This window comes from Marmota flaviventris, chromosome 8, assembly GCF_047511675.1.
Source record: "Marmota flaviventris isolate mMarFla1 chromosome 8, mMarFla1.hap1, whole genome shotgun sequence".
NCBI classification, from domain to species: domain Eukaryota; kingdom Metazoa; phylum Chordata; class Mammalia; order Rodentia; family Sciuridae; genus Marmota; species Marmota flaviventris.
The window spans coordinates 17,971,196-17,996,516 of record NC_092505.1 but is presented as its reverse complement, the minus strand read 5'-3'; positions in this window follow the sequence as shown (position 1 = coordinate 17,996,516).

The window sequence follows — 25,321 nt, the reverse complement described above, 5'->3', positions numbered from 1 at the left end:
CACTGAAGAGACTGAGTCATTTGTTGGCATTCTATGATCATTTAGCTTTTATTTCATCTTTCTTCTTCCTTGCAGACATAGGTTGATGTAGATATAGCAAAAGACAATTTCTTACATTCTTTGTTCTTTGAATTACAGTGATGAAAGTTAGCTCAATAATTTATCAAAGCAAAAAAAATTATATTGAGAAATTGTGTAATAAAAACAGAAAGACTTTGACTGAAACTTTGGTTAAAATAGGAATGGCATCTTTTAATTCTAGCTGTCAAGTTAAGGAAGCCATCTATCTAAGAGCATTGTTGTGTTAGTTCATGACTTAAAAGCTTGTGGGGGAACCCACTGACACTCTTAATGCTTTATGATTGCTAAAATCTGTAATTAAGTGAAGAACTACTAGTGTTTTGGGGAGAAGATGGCCAGTGTCTCATTGGTGTGTTCGTCTGCCCAGAGGAATCCAAGCCACCCTAAGAGGCCATCCTAAATCTTAATATCTCAAAAAATTAACAAATAATAAAACACAAACACTCAGAAATGCATTTACAAAAGTGAAGCCCTGATAGACCTAGTCCACATAGGTTATTAGACTAGACAAAGACAAATGGATCTGGTGGTTTATTTAAGGGGGTACATCAAAGGCAGAGGTAAGGTTTCAAGGGCGGAGTTTTGTTTTGTGATATCTTGTAGTCAGCAGGTTGATTGACATACTGACAGGTCACACCCATCTCAGGTGCTGTGTGGGATCTTAGGCAGAGTTTGAGGGGGAAGTTCACCTACATCAGGTGGTCAGTCCCTGTGTGGGGAGTGCCCCAGAGTGTCCCAGTGTCAGACTTATCTCCTCAGGAGGCTGCTATGCTCTATGTAGTCCACTCACAACCCACAGATGGCTCATGACACTAGTGCTCTTTTGTTTTGAGTAAATAGGTCACAAAAAGTAATATGAAATTAATTTGACAGAGTCCAGAAAATAGGAAGCTTGCCATAGCAATTAAAATATTCTGAACCAGATAAAATTAAAGTTTTCTTTCCCACTTATAAGTGTGTAATTTTGAAAAATTCAGCTAATTTCTGTAAGTCCAAATTCTTCATTTGTAAACATAGAGATCAATGTCATAAAGTGATGATCAAATAAGTATCATATATCAAATACTTAACAACTTGTATGCAGTAAACCTCAATAAATTATACATATATAAGTATGTGCATTCATAAATCTAATTATATGCATACATGTGAATGTACTCTATGACTAGATGTATATTCAAGATATGTTTTCATTAGAGTTGGTACTGCCAAATATTATTCTCCTAAATAGTTTATTCCATTAAAAATGCAACCACAAAACTCAAGTATAGAGAGCTATTTCTTAAGTTAATATATCATATATATTATAGTCTATCTTACGATTTTCATAAACTCAGTTAAAATTTAGTAAACTTAATTTAATTTGTGAGGTGAAAACTTGTGAATCTAACTTCATACCTTTTTGCATCTACTTTGCTGCATGCCATTCATACTGTACACTTATATGCCCCTAGGTCTCAACAAAATATAGACATGCCTACCAAACTACCCTAAATTACTTTCAATGTAATTTTAAAAATATACCCTAATATTGCCTTAATGAGACTGTCTCAATTACCACAGTAGCTCACTGTGCAGCTCATAGATAAAAGGAATTTCACTCAATTGCCTCAAAATTTAGTTCATGTGGGAATTGTGCATATCTAGGTCACTGATAATTTTCTAGAAATGTTTTCTGTAAATTTGTAAGTTCACATACTCACCATTCCTGCCAATTACTTGTGGTTTTCTAGATATAATTTAAATAAGTAGCTACTCTACTCAATGAGCAGTTTTATAAAGAAGTAACTATTCATGCAAGTCTGTATATGAGTTGAGTGTTACTATGAATTTTTAATTTATTTTCCCTAGAGAACAGATGCAACATATCCTACAAGTAAACCAAATAAATCCTTCAAGTACCTGTGTTTCACATAATAAAATTAGACAAACACATAATATTTTTATTATCTTAAATTATGTGCAGCATAAATTATTTTTAGAATAATTTTTAAATAATAATTATTTCTACACAGTGTATTATTTTCCTGTCTGCATTGTAGTGGTTTCCAAATCTGGCATTGAGGAGGTGCTTGCCTAAACTATAATCTCCAAAGTATAAATAAAGTAAGAATTCAGCACCAAAATTTGAAAATAATAAGGAATCATAAGTGTTATTGAAAATATTTAGATATAAAACCACTCATACTTTCCCCATTTCATGTTTCTGAAATTCCTTTCACAGGCAGAATTTTCATGTTTCTGTGTATTGACATAAAGCATTTGGCACTAGAAGAAAATAGCAGATCTAAGAAACTTAAATTTACAACACTGAAAATAAAAAAGTGCAGAAAGCGTATGGGGAATGTCTTTATTCTACCGTATGCAGACTACATCAAATGTATTGATAGAAAAATATGTTTACTTATTTATAGAAAAACATTTAGCTCTTTGTTTTCAGATGCATTTTTCTATCCAGATTCATGGTGGCATTATTGTTTGTTATGTAGGTAAGAATATTTATGCTGCACCATTTTATGGGTACACATTATGCAGCATATTCTAAGGATCCACTAATGACAAACTTACTACTATGCTTAGTGTCATTAAAGTACATGTTTTACTTAATTTCTTAACAGACCACCACCCCAAGAAAATACACCCACATTTTTTTGATATAATTTGGAGACTTCTTTGGGGGGCTGAACTTGAAAATTATAGATAATATCCAATTTGTACAAAATGCTCATAATGAATTATTGTTAAGAAAACATATTTCTCAAGCTGATTTAAATTCTGTGCAATTATGTAATATAGAAGTTCTAACAGTCACCACCCAGTAACTTTATCCTTGGAAACATGGCTTCTCTGGCAAAGAAGGAAAGTACATATGGTAGAATCATTTAGATGTCCTAGACAACATCAGTGATAATGAGTCCAAAGGAGAGTATAACCTTCTCTACCACCAAACTTGTAAAACCAGTGACCATATGTGATTAAGAAGTACTCATACTTCATAACAAAAGAATTTAGAGTTCTGCAGATGATCACTGGGTATCTTTGCATGTGGGTCTGCTTTAAGCATTCTCAATATCAGGAAAGCCTGTAACATTTCAGGGTGAGTGAATGGACCCTGAGTATATGTACAATCTACAAAGGTAGAAGAGAAGATAGATGAGCTACTCTCTTGATCTTGAGGATCTTCCTCTCACCCCTCACCCAGTATGTGTGAACAATAAAGCAGCTCTGATCTTACTATTGAGCCATGCTAGAGAAATTCTAGGACAGATCACTCCTGATTAATTCCTCACTGAATCACCTCTTAATTATATATGCATGTATGTTACACAATTAAAATGAGGAGTGAACACTTTGGTATGTTGAGCAACTACCTGGGAAGCATCAAAGATGATTTGTGTGGAAAAAAAAATCCACTGAGGCTGTCTCAAAGTTTCTTCCTTCTTCTTTCTTTGTCCTTTCTTTATATTTTTGTTTAATTTAATTAGAGAAAGCCAACATCTAAAAGAGCTGCCAAGGGAGACTGTTCTGTTTATAAAGCAGATTGGGAAAGTAGTCTGAGAATGAGGAATAGCCACAGCCTTGCCTGTGTTATTGGGCAGAAAACAATATTTTTTTTAACAGCCTGGGTAGAAGTAACATAAGTACCATTAACAATTTAGCTTCTCCAGGAGTAAGAAACACTCATTATTTTAACAAGTTTTCTCAGCCAAGAAGTACTCAAGGGCATTATGAGCAGGATGATAACTGATGCTTTTTAATATGTAAGAGTACACTCTCCAGGAGAGCTGCCAGTTCTGCCACCTGGGCAGAGTGCAGAGAAATGAGGAAATTTCATGACTGTGTAGAACACAAACTGCAGAATAGAGACCAATTTTATTTATTTTCTGACCTTTCCATCCTTTTCCTTTCTTCTCTGTTATGTTTAGGTTCTACCTACCAACTACTAAATATGTTGATTTAATTTATATGTCTATTCCTACAGAAATGCATTTAAATAATAATATTATTTATAAACATAAAACATGATTAATGGTAACAAGAATCTCCAAAGACAAGTGTATCATGCACTATGAGATAATAGCTCATAAGATTTTATTGTACAGTTGAAATTTGCTGACAGACTAGATTTCAAGTATTCTAACCAAATACACATTATGATGGTCATTAGGTAGGGTGATAGATATGTTAGTTGGCTTGATTTTAGTTACCAATTTCATATATATATATATATATATATATATATATATATATAAAAACCATATATAGACATCACATTATGCATGTTAATACAACTTTTATTTGTCAATCATAAGCAAGTAAAGCAGACATATATAAAAAGTCAATAGTATATCCATGAAGTTATTATTTTAAGAAATTGCAAGAAAATATAAATGTATAGATTAATTAGTGGACATGTATTTCTGTTTCTTTTCTTTGAATTATGATTTTCTCGGAAAGTTTATAAGACACAACCATGATTAATACTTTACCTCAGTTTATCAATAACCCATTATATTTACCTAAATTCCCAAATGTATTAATGGTTATTCAATATTTAATTTTACATAGTGTTTAATATTTAACAATTAATTATATCAACATTAATTAAGACTATTTAATTAATTATTAACATATTACACATAACATACATTTTAATGCCAGTAATTTGTTTCTGAAAACAGACATTCAGCAAAAGAATAAAAATGGGCAGGTGCTTTCCCATTATTTTAAAAGGAAAATAATTCTGATTTATTTGCATGTCAATCCTTGTCAATTTCCTTAAAGTATAACAAAATATAAAAAATTACTTTTACATAAATTACAGCCATGTCAAACTGTAAAATGCTTGAAATATCACTTCCTGATAATTTAAGATTAACATAGCTCTTACTTGCCAGTAGTAAACTCAGAAACAGTTGCTCATAATTGGCAGTACTTGCAATGCACAACCCCTTGAATAACTTTTAGGGACTGTTCCCAACCACCTACTGGAGTCCCACATTCCTATGGACTGGAACTTATGAACTTATCCCACTAGAGAGTCTACATTCTGAGACATTAATATCAATTGCTCCTTTATAGTCATTAACCGAAACATTTATTCAAACACTTACTGCCCAGTTTGTATCTTAAAAACAATGTAGCAAGATTTCTTCAGAAAATATAATTAATTAAAAGTCTTTTCCCTGTATGTATCCATTTTATTGCCTTTACCTTTCTCCTTCTAAAGTACACCCATATGTAGGCTGTTAGTCACGCACCTTAATTCTTAACTTTATTCCTCTCTTGGTCTATAATTCCTAGGCAGGCCATACCCAAAGTGTCATAATTGCCCCTGGCATCCATAGGCTTGCTGGTTCTATGCCATTCACAATACCACAAAAACTCAGTGCTTCTAACTTTCCAAAGCCCTAAAAAGGAGTTTTGATTGACCCCATTTGATCCATCCATGCATCCCTAAGCTACTGAACATAGTGAAGTCATTGGGCACTCTAATCAAACAGTCTGGGGAATACATTCTCTCCTTGTGCAGAAGTGGAATCAAAATGATCAAAATGATGATATACGCACATCTACCTCCCCTAGTGGTTCTATTTGGTGGGTGGAGGAAAAACATTCATTGCATTCTTGTCGTGACATACTGACCTCAACCTGACAACATACCCAACATCTCCCTTTCTCTAAGCTTCAGAGGGGTGGCTGATGTTCCTAAAGCTTTGCTTATACATATTGTATTTTTATTTAACAACAACAACTAAAAAAAAAAAAAACTAAACCATCATCATTTTAAAACAAAAGATAACTACCATTGAAATCCACAGCATCTGATGATTATTTTCTAAATATCAGATTTACATGGTGATCATAGATAAAGTAATTTAATTTTGAGGGTATTTTTCTCCTGTGCACTAAATCAACATTGTGAAAATTCCCTAATCTCTGGAGGTGTAGATTGCAGCAATCTGTCCAATACACACTCAGCCCTGGTCACTGCTGTGTCTTGCAGTTCTATTCCTCCTAGTCACTTCTCCTTAATGGGCTGTTTTGTTACTGCCATTTCATGACTTCTCCACTGTCATTTTACTCCATGAACTCATTATTTCTAATTGCCATTTTATGCCACTCTTTGATTCATCAGTTTTTATTGTTTCTTTAAATGACTCCTTTGTTTAAATGATGTGAGAGAAAAAGGGGTTTAAATATCTTATTTATTTTGTAAATTTTGATGCTAGAGAGCTTAGTTTTGTTGTTCCAATTTCTGGATAGAAAAAAGGAAATGACATATTTTCTTCATTCTATTTAGATTTCCATCAATAACATCATTTTATGGCATAACATTCTGAATTTGCTTTCAAAGGCTTTAGAAACAGTGCTGAGTATGCTTGCTTTAGTTTATTGTGAAACTTAATATATGTTTCATTTCATATTTTAAGTTGTAGCATTTCACATGACAGATTTTTTTTAAGTTATAACTCTAAATTGTATTCTCTTAACTCAGTCAAGGACTACAAAACAAAAATCAAAAAACTGGTGAGAAGATGTAAGAGTGTTTCAGGAATATATCTACTGTTTTAAATTTTTAAAAATTTTTTCTAAGGAAAATTATTGAAGAAAAATTCAATTTCTCTAACTTTTGATACAACAGTTTACATGAAAACAATTTTTTGTTCTTCAGACCTATCACTAATACTTAATATATTTTGATAATATGAATTATGTTTAACTTTTATTGTTTTCACAAAATGTGAAATATAAGCAATTTTTGTACACTGAATTGTGTTCTATCTCTAAGTCTCTTATTCTAGTAACTTCATTTACATATATTTGGATTTTCTACATAACAATTATAATGTCTACAAATTAGGATAATTTTATTTCTTCCTTTCTGATCCATATGCCTTTAGTTTTGCTTTTCATATTGAATAGACCACCCAGAACAAAGATGAATACATATGGTGACATTATTTTTTTCATTTTTGATCTTACTCACAACCATTCATTGTTTTATCAATAAGTATGATATTAGCTATAAGTTTTGGGGAGATTCTTTTTACCAGATTGAGGAAGGTTCTTTCTACTTCTATTTTATGGAGACTTTCTATGAAGGACAAATGTTAGATTTTGCTCAAATGTTTTGCTACCTATAGAGAAATTCCCCTTTTTATTGGTCAATGTGGTGAGTTACATTAATTTGCAATAATGAACAAACCTATATTCCAATAAGTTGGTCATGATGTGTTACCTTTTTATATAAAGTTAGTTTCAGTTGCTAAAATTTTGTCTAAAATGAAAATGGAATTATTTCCTCCTTTTCAACGTTCTGGAAACTTCCATAAAATCAGTAGTATTTTTTTCTCATGTTTTTATGAGAATTTATCACTGAAGTCATCTGGATCTGGTGTCTTCTTTCTCAGAATATTTTACCAAAAATTACCAATTTTGTGTTTTTCTATAATAGATATTACTGGTTACATTATTTTGTCTTGACTTTTTTTTTCTTTTTTTAAGTGAGTTTTTGAATCATGTCTTTCTAAGAATTCGTTAATTTTGAGGTAAAGATTTGGTAATGCAGATGGAGAGGGATAATACTTAGTCTTAAAGGAAGCACTCATTAAACTCTGGAATGCAGAATATAGCCATAAACTCAGGCCATGCCTTTGGCCTTTTCCTACAAAAAGTAACTTGAGGTCAGTACACAAGAACAGGGAAAACAGATGCAAAATTGTGTAACTCTGCCCCTACATCACCTCTATCTAATGCAGCCCCCAGCTACTGTCCCTCTAGAAATATTTATACCAGACTTTAAGATGCTCTCTTTTCCTTTGGAGATAGCCTGCACTCTCCCTAGAATGTAATCCTTGCTTTACCACCAAAATTTCGCAATCTAAACATAGCCCGCAATTTCTCTTGACTTTGTATCTGTCTTGCTACATGAATCTCTGATTGGATATGCTAAAATTCTTTTTCTATTATGTACACCCAAGACTCCATTTGTTCTGAGTATGTTCCCTCTCTTGGAATTCCTCAGAACTCTGGTGACAATTTCATATACACTGTGAAAATTATTAGTATGTAGTTGTTCCTAATATTCTTTTATTAAGTATCTTAATAAATCAGTAGCAAATTCATACTCCCATTCATAATAATAAGCTTTGTTTTTTTCTCTTTTTGTTTCGAGTTGTCTGGCTAGATGTATATCAATTTTGTTAATCTTTTCATAAAACTTGCTTCTGGTTCTATCAATTTTTCTATTGCTTTTCTGTTTTCTATCTCAGAATTTTCATATTAATCTTTATAATTTTCTTTTCTATTATTTTCTGCTTTAGTTTTCTTTTTGTAATCCAGTTCCTTAAGATAAAAATTAAAGGGAAGGAATTATGACCTTTCTTCTTTTCTACTATGGGCATTTATTCTTACAAATTTCTATTTAAGCAAAGCTTTAGAAACATCCCTCAGATATCTGTATATTGCGTTTTCATTTTAACAAACTTCAAAATACTTTCTAAATCTCCTTTTGATTGATTTTTTTCACAATAAATTATTTATAGTTGTTAAATTACAAATATTTGAGGATTTTCTAGATAGATTTCCATTATAGATTTCTAATTTAAATCTGTTGTAGTTACAGGACATCGAATGACTTGAATCATTTTAAACACATTAAGAAGGATTTAATGGCCAATTTACTTCATTTGATTCCTAATATGGACTGAATATTGTTTGAGTGTATCCCATTAGGTCTGATGGGTGCTTAGTCCTAGTGTAAGCATGTTAAGAGAGTTACCGCTAAAGTAGAGTTGGGTCAAGATGGGAGGTCATTAATGTCTTCTTTCTGAGTTCTCACATTCTGTCTCACCATGTGATCTCTTACTCTCATACCCACTACCCCTATAATACTATTTACCACAAGTCCTTCATCAGAGCTAAAACAATGCCAGTACCTTGTATATAATTAAAATTTAAATTATACTCCCTAAGAACTATGGGAGAAATGTCAAGTGATTTAATGTCAATAATTTATGTCCTTATCAGAAAGTTCTAAAACAAGGCATTTAAGTGCACAGTAAAGAGAAAGCTCTGTATTGCACAGTGGAATGCAAGTAGATTTATTTTGTTTTTGTTTTTGTTTATTTTTGGATATAGCACTCTACAATGAAATGGTCTTTTTCTACTGCAATTTAATTATAATGCATAATACATGAGACAAAACTGGATGAATTTCAAACAATATCCTTTAGCTTGTGCCACAGTCTGGCTGGGCACAAAAATCACGAGCCACTCAAACAGGAACAAATTTCATTTTTGAAACTCCTGCCAGTGCCCTGTATGCTCCCAGGAAATATGCCGACCCACACACACGGTGTTCTCCCTGGCCACACTACCCCAACAGGAAATCCCTCCTCCCGAATTCCCTCCTACCGCACTTCCCCAACCAATGGGAACTCTCCAGGAGTCCTGTAGCAGGCCAAGGTGGACAGCAGGGGTCTAATATCCATTTGAATGCAGATCTTAACATAATCATATCATCTTAATGGCTTGCTGGCATCACCTTTCAACCAAAAATGCCATGCATCATTACTACTTGGCTATGGCTCTTAGCATCTACCCCCTTCTGTTTAATTAAGCAACAAGCAATGTGGCTTAGGGACCGTGCCTGTTAGGTTGTCCAATTCAACATATGGTTCTTACCCGTCATCGGATGAGCTGACCTCTAGGCGTCAGCCTCCTGTCTTAGGTTGGTATAACTGCAATTGGATCATACCCGTCACTGACTACCTGTCCAGCATACAGCCATACTTGTGGATAGGCCTATGCACCAGTGGGTGGGTGAGGTTGATTGTCTCACCTCTGTTGGCCCCCAAGTTTGGACCATCACTAGTAGAAGGAAGGAGGATACAGAAATGCCACGACACCAAGCCAATTGACGGTTCCTTTGGAAAAATTGTATCACCGGTGACACCATCAGCAAAGATACGCCAGCACTACCACAATTCAATCCACCAACAGATAGTTCACAATGCATACAAGTGATACATAGTCCAGGCAAGTTCTGCAAGCAGTTCAAAGCAGAGGAATCTATCAATATGTCCATTTCCTCCCAAAGTAAATCTACTCCTTGATTGAGCATTACTTGTTGAGTTATTATTCATTGATGCATCAGTTTATACCGTTTGTTGTGATAAATATCAAAGAAGCTGTACTTTGGTTTCATCTTTGTCTTCACCAGCACTGGGATGAAGATAAGAATTCTGACAATGATGCTAAAAAAATTATGTAACATTCCAATAAGTACTAAGAAAACAATTTTCTGAACAATTTACATTATCCTGAACAGAATTATTAAATAAAATGAAAAGGAAAGGTGAAAGTGAACAAACAGATCTGTTAACCTCCTTATTTGTTCACATATTAAAACAATCCTCAACAGCTGTTTACTCAATTTAAATTAAGCCATTAAAATCACGTGAATAAAAAAAATTCAGATCCATTTTTTCATGAGTGCTCCTCATATATGATATATGGACATACGAACATACAGACATACAACACAAAACAGAAGTGTGCACACAAACATACAACACATAAGACAATAGTAAAGGCCTTGTAGCTTTACATAGGTGAAATCTCCATTGCAATGTTTAAAAACTCCACAGTCAAAAAATAAATCTGATCAGAAAAACATTAACCTGAACTTTATGATGTGGGAAAAGGCAATAATAAAATAGATATTGAAAAAAGCATCCTGGTTAATCATTGTCGCAGATGTAAGAAGAGCCAAGCTGGAGCTCTGGATATCAGCTGTTATGGATTTGAGTCAAATCATCTTCTTTTTGGTCTGTAGAAATCACTTTGGTTAGTCTCTCTGGAATCCAAATCGGCTGCTGTTCTTCCTGTGGAAACACACAAACAGAACCCCAACTCCAGACAATCACTGGGTCAGGACCTTTCCATTGCCCTATTAGAATATGCTTCCAAAGTACCTTAGGTTTATGTACATTTTTTGGACACATATGCCTTTCCGCAGCACTAAGCCCTGAAGAATCCAAATTTTAAAAGTTTAGAGTAAAAAGTGTTATTTTAAGTTTATCTTTGGGGGATATATACCCCTTTCCAATTCCCTCTTTTTGCTTTAATAAGTAAATTTTAATAGTTTGATGAGCTCTTTCAACTATGCCTTGTCCCTGTGGATTGTATGGAATTCCTGTTATGTGAGTAATGTCAAATGATGAGCAAAATTGTTTAAAAGAGTTAGAGGTATAGCCAGGACCATTATCTGTTTTTAACTGTTTTGGGACGCCCACAGTGGCAAAATTTTGTAAGCAATGAGCTATAATATCTTTAGTTTTTTCTCTGGCATGAAGGGAGCCCATTAAAAATCCAGAAGAAGTATCAACTATAACATGCAAATATTTTAATTTTCCAAATTTTGGCAAGTGTGTGACATCCATCTGCCAAATATGGTTAGGTATCAATCCGCTAGGATTGACTCCAAGATTAACTTGTGGTAAAAATGTCACACAATTTTGACATTGTTTTATTATATGTCTGGCTTGTTCCTTAGTTATCTTAAAACGCTTTTGTAAAGTATTAGCATTGACATGGAACCTTTTATGAAAATTTATAGCTTCTTCTATTGTGGAGAAAATATGTATGTCATGTGTAGATTTATCTGCTAATTCATTGCCCAAACTAAGGGCTCCAGGCAATCCTGTATGTGCCCTGATATGTCCTATAAAGAATGGATACTTTCTGTCCCAGATTAGACTTTGTATAGTGGAAAACAAAGAGAAAACAGTACAGGAAGTAGAAATCCTACCAGCATCTTCAAGGGATACCATAGCATTAACTACATACTGACTCTCAGAAAATAAATTAAATACAGAATCTTTAAACATCACAAAAGCTTGTAATACTGCATTAAGCTCTACCTTTTGAGCTGATTGTTTGGGTACTAAAAATGTAAAAGTTTGATCAGGGTTAACTAGTGCTGCTGTACCATTATTTGACCCATCAGTGAATATATTTGGAGCATTCATGATAGGGTTTTTTTTTTTTTTTTTGTAATTTTTGGAAAAACTATAGGATGTGAAGACCAAAAAGACAACAAAGGATTAGATGGTAAGTGATTATCAAATGAAACATTACATTTACACATGATTATTGCCCAAGTATTTAACTCATTAGCTAACTCATCAATTTGATCCATAATATATGGAGTAATAATTTTATTGGGAGAAATTCCAAACACTCCCTTTGCTGCTCTTATTCCTTTGAGTATTAATTGTCCTACAGCCTCAGGATACCTAGTAAGAATAGTGTTAGGAGAATAAGATAAATGTATCCACAATAATAGACCTTCTTGCCAAAATACCCGTGTAGGAATATTTTTTGTTGGTAGTACAATAAATAATAAAGGCAAACTTATATCAATTCTATCCAAATGCATATTTTACATATATGTTTCAATGATTTTTAATGCCTTACTTGCTTTAGGAATTAACATGTGGGGTGAATTTGGATCTGATTGACCTTTTAGGATATCAAATAAAGGTCCCAACTCTCCTGTTGGTATGCGTAGATAAGGCCTTATCCAGTTTATGTCTCCCAATAACTTTTGAAAGTCATTAAGTGATTTGAGTTGATCTACTAGTATTTGAATTTTTGGTGGACGGACCATGATTGAGGATAATAGAACTCCTAAATAATTAATTGGAAGATTTAATTGTACTTTATCTATTGCTATCTCTAGATTATAATTTTTTTAATAAATTTGTAAGTGTGGCATAACATTCTAGCAATGTGATTTTATCTTTATGTGCCAATAATACATCATCCATATAGTGAAATATTTGTAGTTCAGGATTTTGATTTCTAAGTGGCTGGATTGCTTTGTTAACATAAATTTGACACATAGTTGGGCTGTTAGCCATCCCTTGAGGGAGTACTTTCCATTCATATCTCTGATCAGGACCTTCATGATTCAGTGCAGGGATAGTAAATGCAAAATGTGGACTATCCTCAGGATGAATTGGAATTGAAAATTAAAACAGTCTTTAATATCTATAGCTAAAACATACCAGGTTTTTGGCAAAGCAGACAACTGGGGAATCCCTGATTGAGCAGGTCCCATAATAACCATCTCATTATTAATGGCTCTTAAATCTTGTAATAATCTCCATTTACCAGATTTCTTTTTAATGACAAAAATGGGAGTATTATGGGGAGATACGGAAGGTTGTATATGTCCCTCCACTAATTGTTGTTTGACCAGGTCATGGGCTACTTGTATCTTTTCTTTAGTCAGGGGCCACTGAGGAACCCATACTAGTCTTTCTGATTTCCAAGTAATTTTGATTGTCTCAGTGGCCCTTTCTGAAAACCTAATCCATGTCTATTTATTTCTTGATCTATTTGAATTGGTGCTGTTATACCTTGTTCTTGTTCTCTTAATCTTTTTTCTTTCCTAAAGCCTTGTCTAGCCCTAGTAGTGGGCGCATTAGGATTGATGTTATTTGTTAATGTCAAACCTAATTGATCTAGGACATCTTGTCCCCATAAATTTATAGGAAGATGATCCAATACATATGGCTGTATAGTTCCTTCACATTCTTCAGGATCCTTCCAATCTAATACCATTGCACTTCTATGGGGATTAGTCGCCACTCCTAGGCCTCAAAGCGTTTGAGTGGCTTGTTGTAATGGCCAATGTTTTGGCCATTCTTGACGAGATGTGATGCTAAGGTCAGCTCCTGTGTCCAGTAGCCCATTAAATTCATGTCCTTGAATATTTAGTTTTAGCATTGGGCGAGAATCTAAATTTAAAGACAGCATAGCCCAATCCACACCTGTGGAGTCTAATCCCCTGGAACCTCTTTCTACAGTACGACTGGAAAATTTATCATGCAGGCTGGGTATTATTAATAACTGTGCTATTCTATCTCCTGGTGAAATTACTGATATACCTCTTGGAGAACTAGCTATAATTTTTATTTCACCTTCATAATTGGGATCAATTACCCCAGGACTTATCATAAGTCCTTTTAGTGTAGAAGAACTGTGTCCCAATAATAAGCCTACTGTTCTTTGGGGAAGAGGTCCTTTTACTCCTGTGGGAATGATTTGAACTCCCATCTCTGGAGTTAGTACTGTGCTCCTTCTAGTTTGTCTGATGAGGGATTTAATGGATAATGTGTCCTGGGCACTACCCTGATGGTGTTGCTGGGTTCCTCCATTGCCCCGTATATTTGTGGTTGTGGGCCCCAGAGCATTGGGCCCCCCAGTCCGTTTTTTGGCAATGGAGCCTGATGCCTTTCTCCATGATATCGTGTGTAAACACCTTGTCCTTGTCCGTTTTTTGATAAGGGAGTACCCTCTATGGTGGTTTGAGAACAGCATTCATTAGCCCAATGTCTCCCTCTACGGCATCGTGGGCAAATACCCAGTATTCTATTCCTTTGATACCTAGTTTTGTTAAACCATTTTCCTATGGGGCAATTCCTTTTAAAATGTCCTGTTTGTTCACAATTTTAGCATGTTTTTGGCCTGGCATCTAAAGCCTGTTGTACTGCAGCTGCCCAGACTTGCTCTTGTTCATTAATGTCTCTACATAATTTAATATATGTGTTTAAATCTTCATGTCTCCATGGTCTAATGACCTCTCTGCAGTAACAATTTGTTTGGTCATAAGCCAGTTGTTTTATTAATGGCATTGCTTGTTCTGTATCCCCCAAAAGTTCTGGCAGATGTTTGAATAAGCCTATCTACAAATTCAGCGTAAGATTCATTAGTTCCTTGTATTACTTTAGATAATTGTCCTTGTAAATCTCCATGCCCCTGTAAAGTCTTCCATGCCCTAACCGCATCTACAGCAATTTTTGTGTATACACCAGGATCATATTCAATTTGTTGGCCCTCATAAGGTCCTTTTCCTAACAACATATCTAGATTTCTTTGAGGGTAACCAGCTGCTGCATTTCGCCTAGCTGTCTCCGTGCAAAATTCCTCATTGGCAACCTTCCATAACAAATATTGTTCTCCATTTAGCACAGATCGACACATATTAGCCCAATCTGCTGGCATCATGTTCAAGTTGGTAATGGATTCGACCATGTTTACTGTGAAGGGTGTTTGCGGACCATAGGTTGTTACAGCCTCCTTTAATTGCTTCACTGTTTTGAAATCTAAAGCACGGTTAATTTGTTGCCCTCCTGCCTACTCAAGTACAGGGCATGCTAATCTGTTGAGGTCCTGCCTCAGGATTCCATCTATCAACTACGGGGGTTGAGGGCCACTCAGCTGTCTCTATAGATGGAGCTGTTGGTTGAATTACGTCCTCTGGTGATAGAACGGAGTTAGTAGCAGCCTCCTGTTGTAGTTCCCCCCCTGATGGTTGTTTTTTCTCTAAGCTTTCTTCCTTTAAATTTTCTTCCTCTATCTGACTAGCTCGAGAAACCTTCTCTTTTGCTTGACCTAACATGTTTTCTACCATAGTCTGGACCTCTAACAATTTACTTAACAGTCTTTCAGTTTGTTTTTTACTAATTTCTAATCTAATATAAAGGTAATGCAACCCAACAAGATAACATAAAACAAAATCGAAACAGAATGAAACAAAACGGAACAAAAAATCGTTGTATCAATTTTTTCTTTCTCATGGCCGAACAACTTCAAACCTTGAGCCAACCATTTTTCCCAGTTTGCCTGAGAAAGTTCTAGGGATAGGCAGCTTGAAACAAAAGCAAAATAAATCGAAACAAGAATATATTGTTTCTTGAAATGGTCATCCATTCTCTCACCTTCCCTCAGGGGCGAGCAATTTTACTTACCTCTGAGCTTCAGGTGTTCCCCGTACGGGCCACCAATTGCCGCAGTCTGGCTGGGCACAAAAATTACGAGACACTCAAACAGGAACAAATTTTATTTTTGGAACTCCCGCCAGTGCCCTGTATGCTCCTGGGAAATATGCCGACCCACACATGCGGTTTTCTCCCGGGCCACGCTACCCCAACAGGAAATCCCTCCTCCCGAATTCCCTCCTACCGCACTTCCCCAACCAATGGGAACTCTCCAGGAGTCCTGTAGCACGCCGAGGTGGAGAGCAGGGGTCTAATATCCATTTGAATGCAGATCTTAACATAATCATATCATCTCAATGGCTTGCTGGCGTCACCTTTCAACCAAAAATGCCATGCATCATTACTACTTGACTATGGCTCTTAGCAAGCTTGGAGGAGAAATTTTTGATGCATAATTTCCTTATTTTGATTTTTCTAAAATGACTACCTTAAATTTACTTTAAATATTGGCTAGCATTACTTCATTGATGAGGAGGGGCCCCAAAATAGAGGAAAGGAAAAGTTACCTTGCCAATGTGAACACACTTATTTCATTCAGTAGGATACAACTTTTGTTCACTCTTTTTAAAGGAAGATTAAAATACAAAATCATTATCATTAGAACCACAGGAAATAGCCTTCCACTAGGAAAGATAGTTCAACCAACTTCTTAATAAAAGTATTCTCCTATGCTGGATCCTTCTACAGACCCAACAGGAAAACAAAACAATTATCTCAGGATACCCAATGTCAAAACTGGAGTGAGAAAAAATGGAACCATAACTCTAAAACCATTGGCGGGTATTTCAAAACACCACTCAGATTAAGCTCTCACCTGCCCACTTCTATCCTATTTCAGACCTTTACTTTTTATACTTCTAGATATTCCCCTCAATTCCTGACTTTCACACCTCTGAATTTCACACCTCTGAATTATTTTTCTAATTTTCTCCTGCCAGGCTAATTTTCACATGGCCATCTTTCACAACCTCGAATCCCTGTGCCCAAGAATCAAAGATGGTTTGACTTAATTATTATTGTTCATCAAAATCCAGTGCCCACTTTCAAGGCTATTATTTTCAGAATCCATACAAACTGGCTGTTTTCTCTTCTCCAGAATGAGCCACAAGTTCGATCAGACCAGACTCAATTCAGCAGCTGTATTCATGACCCCAATGACATACTTGCTCATTCTCTATTCTAGCCAATAATGTCCCTGCTTCTCTTATGAATTCTGAGTTACTTTTCACACACCACCTTAGATTCACTTACCAAACACTTACTCACCAATGAGTCTACCTCTCTTCTAAACAAACTTCACTTTTTTTATTGTTACTAAATAAAGGTTATTTAATTGTATACTATCCATGAAAATTTCTCAGCCTATATTTCTTGACCCATATCTCCCAAATGATCATGCTTCCACTCTCATTCATGTCAGCAGATAAATTTACATGGGAAAATAGACACCCCTCATTTTCCTACAATTTAACGTATCTAGGGTCCTCTACTGTCCTCCTTCCTTCTCTTATAATAGAGGAGCTATTACTGCTCTTACCTAAAGACAACCACTCCACTGTGACTTGACTCTCATTCACTCCTATCCTCTCAGCTACCAACAATCACTTTTCCCTTTTGATATCTACTGTTTTCTTAAATGAGTCTTTCTATTGCCTTAAAATAAATTTCTTTCCACCATGCTACATGTCTGCCACCCACATTCCCCTCATCAATTCACCCTTCAGAAATTCAGATTGGCATATCCAGAAGATTTCCTACTCAGTATCTTGAATAACTACAACTCAATTCAGGCTTAAAATGTCTAAAATAAAATTAATGACTTCATCCCACACAAATAAGCAAACAAAAAACAATGTCTGGTCCTTTCCCAGTGTTTCTATCTTGGTGTGTATACCTGCCACAAACTTAGAAGTTACAATTTATTGTGACTTTTCCTTTTTCTTCCATATACTGCCCATTACAAAAGCTGATAGTTTTGTAAGTAATCTGATTTGAAAACTTGAGAACTAAATGATTCATTGTATTAAAATTATAGTTTTCCCTTAAATATGGAAATGACCTTCCCCATGCCAGTATATGTTAAATGGTATCAGATTATTTTATTCTGTTCCCTGTAAAACTATGTACTTATTATGCTCATTGAACTCTAAGTTAAATTATGTTAATTTATTTTCTTCATAGCAAAAAAAACAAGATCTTACTAGTACTTGAGAATTTAGTTGATGTACTAAAACTTTCACTCAATATATTCCTTTTTTAAATTACATTCTGTATGCAGATATGCTTTATATTGCATCATAATAGAATATAGACATACATTTCATTTTAAAGCAACTTTTATCTGCAAAGTCACCTGCCTATGAAAATATTAATGAAATGAACAACACATTGGGCATCACGTACATGGACTGTTACTTATAAATAATTCAGTGACTTCCCACTTGACCATTCAACAACTATTTATAGTCAGCAGTATCTGTTTGTTTCTTATGAGAGCTCAATGTCAAAAGAATAATTAGGTTTAAATTCAATAAAACTGCATCAAAAAGTAAAAAAAAAAAAGTACATGTTTATTTGAATGAAAGATTTTCTTTGAAGGACTGCTTTCCAGAAAGCATATTTTTTCTCCAAACTCTGTATATTTTATTTTGTAATCTTTTCAGAAACACCTTATTTGATCTAATTTTTATTAACAAATTATTAACACATATTAATTGTACTATTAATGCATTCAGTGTGGTTATTCCATTACATGCATGCAGGGTGGACTGATCAAATCCAATCCCTTTCCCACCCTCCTGTCCCACATTCCTTTATTAATCTATTATAATCACCATTCTACTTTCAATTTGACCTTTTTGGCTTCCAAATAGAAGAAAAAATATGCAATATTTTTCTAATGCTCTTCTTTAAATATATTATTAAATGTATTAAATTTATTAAATGGATAAAATTAGTCACCTTCTTATGTGCGTTTATGTAATATCCTCCTCTTTTCCCTTCCTCATATTTACAAATCAAACCATCATCTCCCATTCTGCTTCCTTTTTTCTCTCTTTAGGAAAACACAATCATAATCCTTAAATGCTTATTATAACAAAAATTATTTCATTTGTAAATTTGTTAAAATGGAAGAAAATCAGGACAAAGAACTCAGAGTGGAGGCAGTTCACCACAGTGAGAATGGAATTAGGATATCCACCATCTCCTAAGAGTCAGTCAAGCTATCTTTAAACTCTCAAAGCTGTAGTTTTCTTGCATATGAGAAGAAATATTCTTTTACTAAGGTATTGCAAGGGTCAATATATGTGAAATTCTCAGTATATGTTACTAAAGTTTCACTGTATGAATGTTTAGTTCATTTTAATATTATCATTTGATTCAGAGGAAAAAAAATTCTCTCTTGGTGTGTTACTGTTGTAAGAAAGGCAAGTTGAATGGTTTAGAGAAATATACATAGTGGAAAATCTTCAAAAATTATTACAACTTTAACAAGTCAAAAATTTAAGAAAGTAGAAATAGAAACATATCAGTTTAAGTAATTATATAATATACTGGAGATGTAAAATATGTCCAATTGGACCAGTAAAGAGAATGAGGGAACTAGTGCAGTAAGTAGGCTTACAGTCTCACCATCCTGCATCATAGTTATGTTTTAGGCAAATCTATTCTTGATATAATGCCAAAAATTAAATGTTGCTTTGAATTATAGTGTTTCCCCTGCACACGCAGAGGACCTAAACGTTAAAAATATAATGAATATAATTTTAAAAAAATTGACCATGATGGTAATATTTTGAACCAGCTCATTTGTGGCAAGCATATAATAATTATCTAGATTTAATGTTTAACTCAATCACTTCCTATAACCATGAGCATATTTCATTATCTCATTAACATGATGAGTCTTTTATTTTACAGAGTCTGGTAGAATTTAAGGGAAAAAAAGTACCAACAACAAATACATAAGCAATATTGTGGCTACCAATATTGTAATTAAATTAAAACCTAAGATGAACCCATTTTTATATTTAAAATGAGGGGCATAGTATGATTTTACATCCCACCAGTGAGAAATAAAATACTTAGGGGTGTTCAATTCCATAAATTATGCCAGAAAAACAAATTATAAAGTAACATGTAACATCACAACATAAAAAGATTAAATAATCTAAAGACAGCATTCTATTTCTTCTAGTCAGTTTAATTCAACAATCATATATTAGCAGTCTAATGTATACCTAACTTAATGCTTTCCTTCCAGTAATATGGAAGAAGCAGATACCAAATGATTACTCTGCTAATTATAGAGTTAGTAAAAATTAAATACTTGAACAATGAATCCCTAATTGTGCAGCAAAAATAAGATTTTCATCTAGAATGAGAGGTAAGATCATAAATAAGTATAAAGGCAAAATCTAAGAAGCACACAATATAGAATTTGATACAGAAAACATGTGCTGTTGGTCATCATAAGGATAAGAGAGAATATTTGTTAGAACCACCTAGAAAAGTCTTACAATTGAGGAGGGATCTATCATACTTTGAAAAGTGATATGCTTAGGAAAGTGAAAAGGGCATTATCAGAATATCAAACAGAAAACCATAAGAAATATGCAGATGAGAAAATACATATTGTTTGGGATGACAGAAAGCAATAAACTAAGAATACAGGCATTCAGTAGTGATGGGAGTAAGAATGGACCACTGTGAAAGGTCACATGGACTATGAATATGAGTTAGGATGTGATCTACAGGGAATGTGCACTTTTTTGAGTTACTGAGCAAAAATATTTCTATGTTTTCTCTTGTATGGTAGTTTCAGTCAAATATGATCTAAACACATTTCTATTTTTTATAGTGGGTAAAATTATGGAAACATGGTTTTCCTTAGAATCATTGTATAATCATAAAGACACAGGGAATGACAAAGATATCTGTGTTCTCACTAGATCACTCTCCATCAAGTAGGTTCCTGTCACAGGCAGTTGGACAATGGCTGGCAGTGGCTCATCTGTGATCCTGCCTGTGTTTTGTGAAATTGTCTAAAATTCAATCAGATTAGCCTTTTTTCTTGGTCATATTCCTATTACTCTGAAATCAGTACACACTATTTACTTTGAAGATTTTGTTATATTTTTATTAAAGTCTATGGTGTTATGAAACGGCTCATTTACCTTAGTATCATAAAGATTAATTTCTCTAACTCAGTAATTTCCCCAACAGCACAGGTATTGATGAATGGCTCCTGATGATGAAAGGAAATTTTTCTTCAACTGTCACATATTATCATCTCTGAAGTTATTACACACTAATTAGAACCCAACCTTCCTTGTTATTGTGTTACTGAAGATCAATGTGCTAATCACTAAATAACAAGAGAGCATGGCAGGGATATTGCAGATTATCTCTGCTCTATCATTGCCACACGTAGCTGACGTCTTAAAGCTTGTCAGGATTTCTGCATTTAGAGTAAAGGTTAATGCAACAGTCTTCCTCAGCTGGCAGAACTTCCAGCAGGAGAGGCAAGATGATGAGTATCATATCCCACTGCAGGCAGTGGCTTAGGAGAAGCAGCAGCCTCCTATGTACTTTGCTTTTGAACATTTCCTCCCAGGAGATATTTCTGTACAGCTGGTGCTGGGACTCATAAGTCTCACAATTTCTGTTAAAGGTCATGAAGGAGACATGATTTTTTCAATGCAAAGTTTAAAAAGAAAAAATCCATATTTATGTTTATTAGCCATCTTCTATTTTCTTAAAAAAATTGCAATCATCCAAAGTTCCCAGAGCATTTACAAAATGTGGAAGGTATAACAAAGAAAGTAAATTTCTCAAAGACATATTCATATAAATGACACATAATAACTTTATTCTCATTTGTTAAACAATATTTTGATTGATGCCAATTTCATTTGCTTTTTGATGTTTTTACTATCTAAGCTAAAAGTGCTGAGGGTCTTATCTTGAAATAAAGTCTACTGCTATTGTCAAATTATGAAGTACCATGTATTATCAATTTATTCTTCATATGTATGAGTAAAATAAGGCATAGAAATGCTGTGTGCTACCAATGAATTTCTGATCTATGAGAAACTGAAGCATAGATAGATTTGTTCAATGCCTATTTAACATGAAGTAAATGTAATAAACACAATTTATTTTACACACAATTTTGACTAGAAACTATGTGATCCATCAAAGACAACTACTGCTTGCTCTTATGAAACATTCCTGGATTTTTAATGTTCTGTTTGTTAAACTATTTTAATGTCTCCCAAGAGAGACATTTCCAAATGTACTATTTCTTTTTTCTTTGAGAAAATGTTTCATGGGACTAGAGTAGTGGGGGGGGGGAGTGGGGGGGGGAGAGTGGGGGGAGGGTCGGGTTTAAAGAGATGTCATAATCTTCAGATGTTTGCATTATTAAATTACTTTTAAGAATGTTAAGAACACATATGGCTTAAAAAGTTCGTGACTGGCATAGGTGATAAGATGGAAGATCATTGAAAATTAAAGAAAAGAAACTAGAAAATCTGACAAATGTAGGAAGCCTCCGTTCTATGATCTCCTTTCTTAATAACTTTAGATCTTTGATTGTCACGTTTTTTGATCCTAGAATAGATGAATCATTTAAGCTTCTCCAATAAAATACAGATGAGAAAAGTCTTGTGTTTGTCTCAAACTTGAGCATCCAAGAAACCCTACATATTTTGCAGGCAAGAAGGAATGAGAAACATTTTATTTATTTCAATCTCCATTGGATGTGTTGGGCAATCATGATCAGAAGGAAGACACGACCCAGTGGAGAAAGAAACAGGAATGAACACTGTGCATTGTAGCAGGAGGTGAGCAAATAAGAGCTGCCAAAAGTGGAAGAAATGAAAGACCTGCAGAAGCCAACTAATTGTAGAAAGGCAGCTATACCACCAATACCACCCACACACTATTTTTAGGACAATCTTCTCAGGCTATTAGGTTCAATCTCCACCTGTGCTACAGATCAACCAGGTCTATGATTGTTAAAAGGTCTCTTTTTCTATAGATACTTTTTTTTTTCCAGCTTGGTATAAGAAAATGGGCTGTGTTCAGCAGTGTATATGAGCTACTTGTGAAAGTCATGGGTGTGGGACCTGATGAATAAAGTGGGTGGGCAAAGACAACCTTCTTTCAATTAGGACTCTATAAAGAATGGGTTCCCCCCAAGCTGTCTTTGTTTCAGAAAGATTGCAAAGCTGTACTCCTGCTTAATTATTGTTGCAACCTTTACCTCTGCTGCCAGACTTGGCATAGCCTCCCCTGGCTTTCTCTGTGATGCTGCCAAGGCCGTTTCCATTTCTTTTACTGTGCATTGGCTCACTGAAAACTCTCCTGGCCGTTGTTCAAGTACATACATAGCCCTACCACAGTGGTGCCAAGTTCCCTCCTAAATCCTTTCCCTGGGTTTCTTTACTTTGTTATGTTGTGTGCAACTGAGTTTTAAGGAACACTTTCAAAAAGGCACAGTTCCAGTCCAAAGATTGATTCATTCAATTGTGTGAGGAACAGCCTCCCCTGATCTTCCAGGCTCTAGTGATTCATTATATGGTCCTTTCTACTGCTGTGTGGTCTCTCTATGTAGACAGTTATTTAGAATTTCTTCTATAACGGTGTAAAGAAATATTGCAGTGATACGTATAGCACAAATTAGATGACTTCAGGGAGCAAAGACTAATTCTACCCACTGAATCTTATAGATGGCTCCACAAATATTTATATCTTATGTTTGAGCTATTGCAGCACCTTACTTCTAAATATCATTCTAACTATCATCATTCTTCCAAGCACTCTGTTTTTCGAGGCAGCACAAAGGGTCTTCATCTTCGTATGACCTAACAGTGGTACTGGTTTCATGTTCTTTTTGTTAAAACCCTTTATCCCACTGCAGTATTTCTGTAGGTACTCTCGTTTGTTTTTTAAGTTTGACCGATCATCTAATGAGGTGAGTTGACTTAGTACTTTTATTACTGCTATACCAAAATACCACAGATGGTGTACATTGTAAACATTATTTGGCTCACAGTTCTGAAGACTGGAAAGTCCAAGATCCAGGGACCACATCTAGTGAGTGTCTTCCTACTGCATCATGACATGGCACAAGCTAACACGTGGCAAGATGATACAGGGGGAGAGGAAAATGAGGCCAAACTCTCCTCATTTATAAGCAACCCACTGTTAATATAAGAGATTTAATACATCCATGAGGATGATGCTCTCCTGACTGGATCATCTTTTAAAAGTTTCACCTCTGATAATGTCACAAAGGCAATTAAATTTCAACTTGAGTTTTAAAGGTGATATTCAAATTGTTAACAAAAGCATGTCCCATGCACTTTGTTACTATTGACAAACTCTTTTGTCTTTGTGATTGTCATTATAAAATGCCATCAAATATAAAACAAAGCAGCTTTATTCTTTTCTACAGAATGGTCATTTCACTCATTAAAATTCTCCCATTCTTTAATTGTGAGAAAAGGATTTGAGTTAAAGTTGGAATGCAGAGACAGCACACCACTTTTCATTCAGCTTCAAATTGACACGCCTCTGAAGTTTTACATTGACTCTTTGTCTTGGTTTATTTTATCCTTGGCTGAACCAAGGATTGAACTCAAGCCCTGGGGCATACTAACCAAGTGTTCTACCACTGACCTATTTTGATCTTAATAATCAGATTTCAATTTCAAATCCAATAAAACAGATTCAAAATTAATCTCACTGTAACTATCAATGAACTTTTTTTCCTTCTGAGTCTGCCTCTTTACTATGGTCTGTTTTCAATATTATGTTTTATGAAGATATCATATTTTTCTGGATCAAATTTCTGGACCAGGTAATGTATTTTAGAAAGTTTTTCTATCACAAATATGAAAAAAACACCATAAACAAGAGTGTGAATAAAGGCAAATATCTTTTTATAAATAATGGCAAACATGAAATCTAACTTGAATCTTAAAATTTATTTAATGGAATAAACTCAGATGACCTACCACTTTTCATTTGTGAGTTGAAACTAAATACCAAAATGTGAAAAACAAAAGCAAAGTCTAAGTGAAATGCTTGTTCAATCTCCTTGAATGCCTCTTTATCTTTTTTCTCTTTCTTACTTTGATTAGTTCTAGACTGTTATTTCCAAAGTCATTATAAATTTTATAAATTTAATGATGCTATGAAAGAGGATACTTAAAGAAAATAAGGAAAACTACCATTTGAAGAACATGAAGTAGGTTGTAGTTTTGAATACCTAAGTATCATGGTGCCATGTCCCGAGCCACTTTCCTCTGCCACACTCTTCTAACATGATGTTCTGCCTCCTCTCCAGCTCTGAGGAGTGGAGCCAGCTGAGC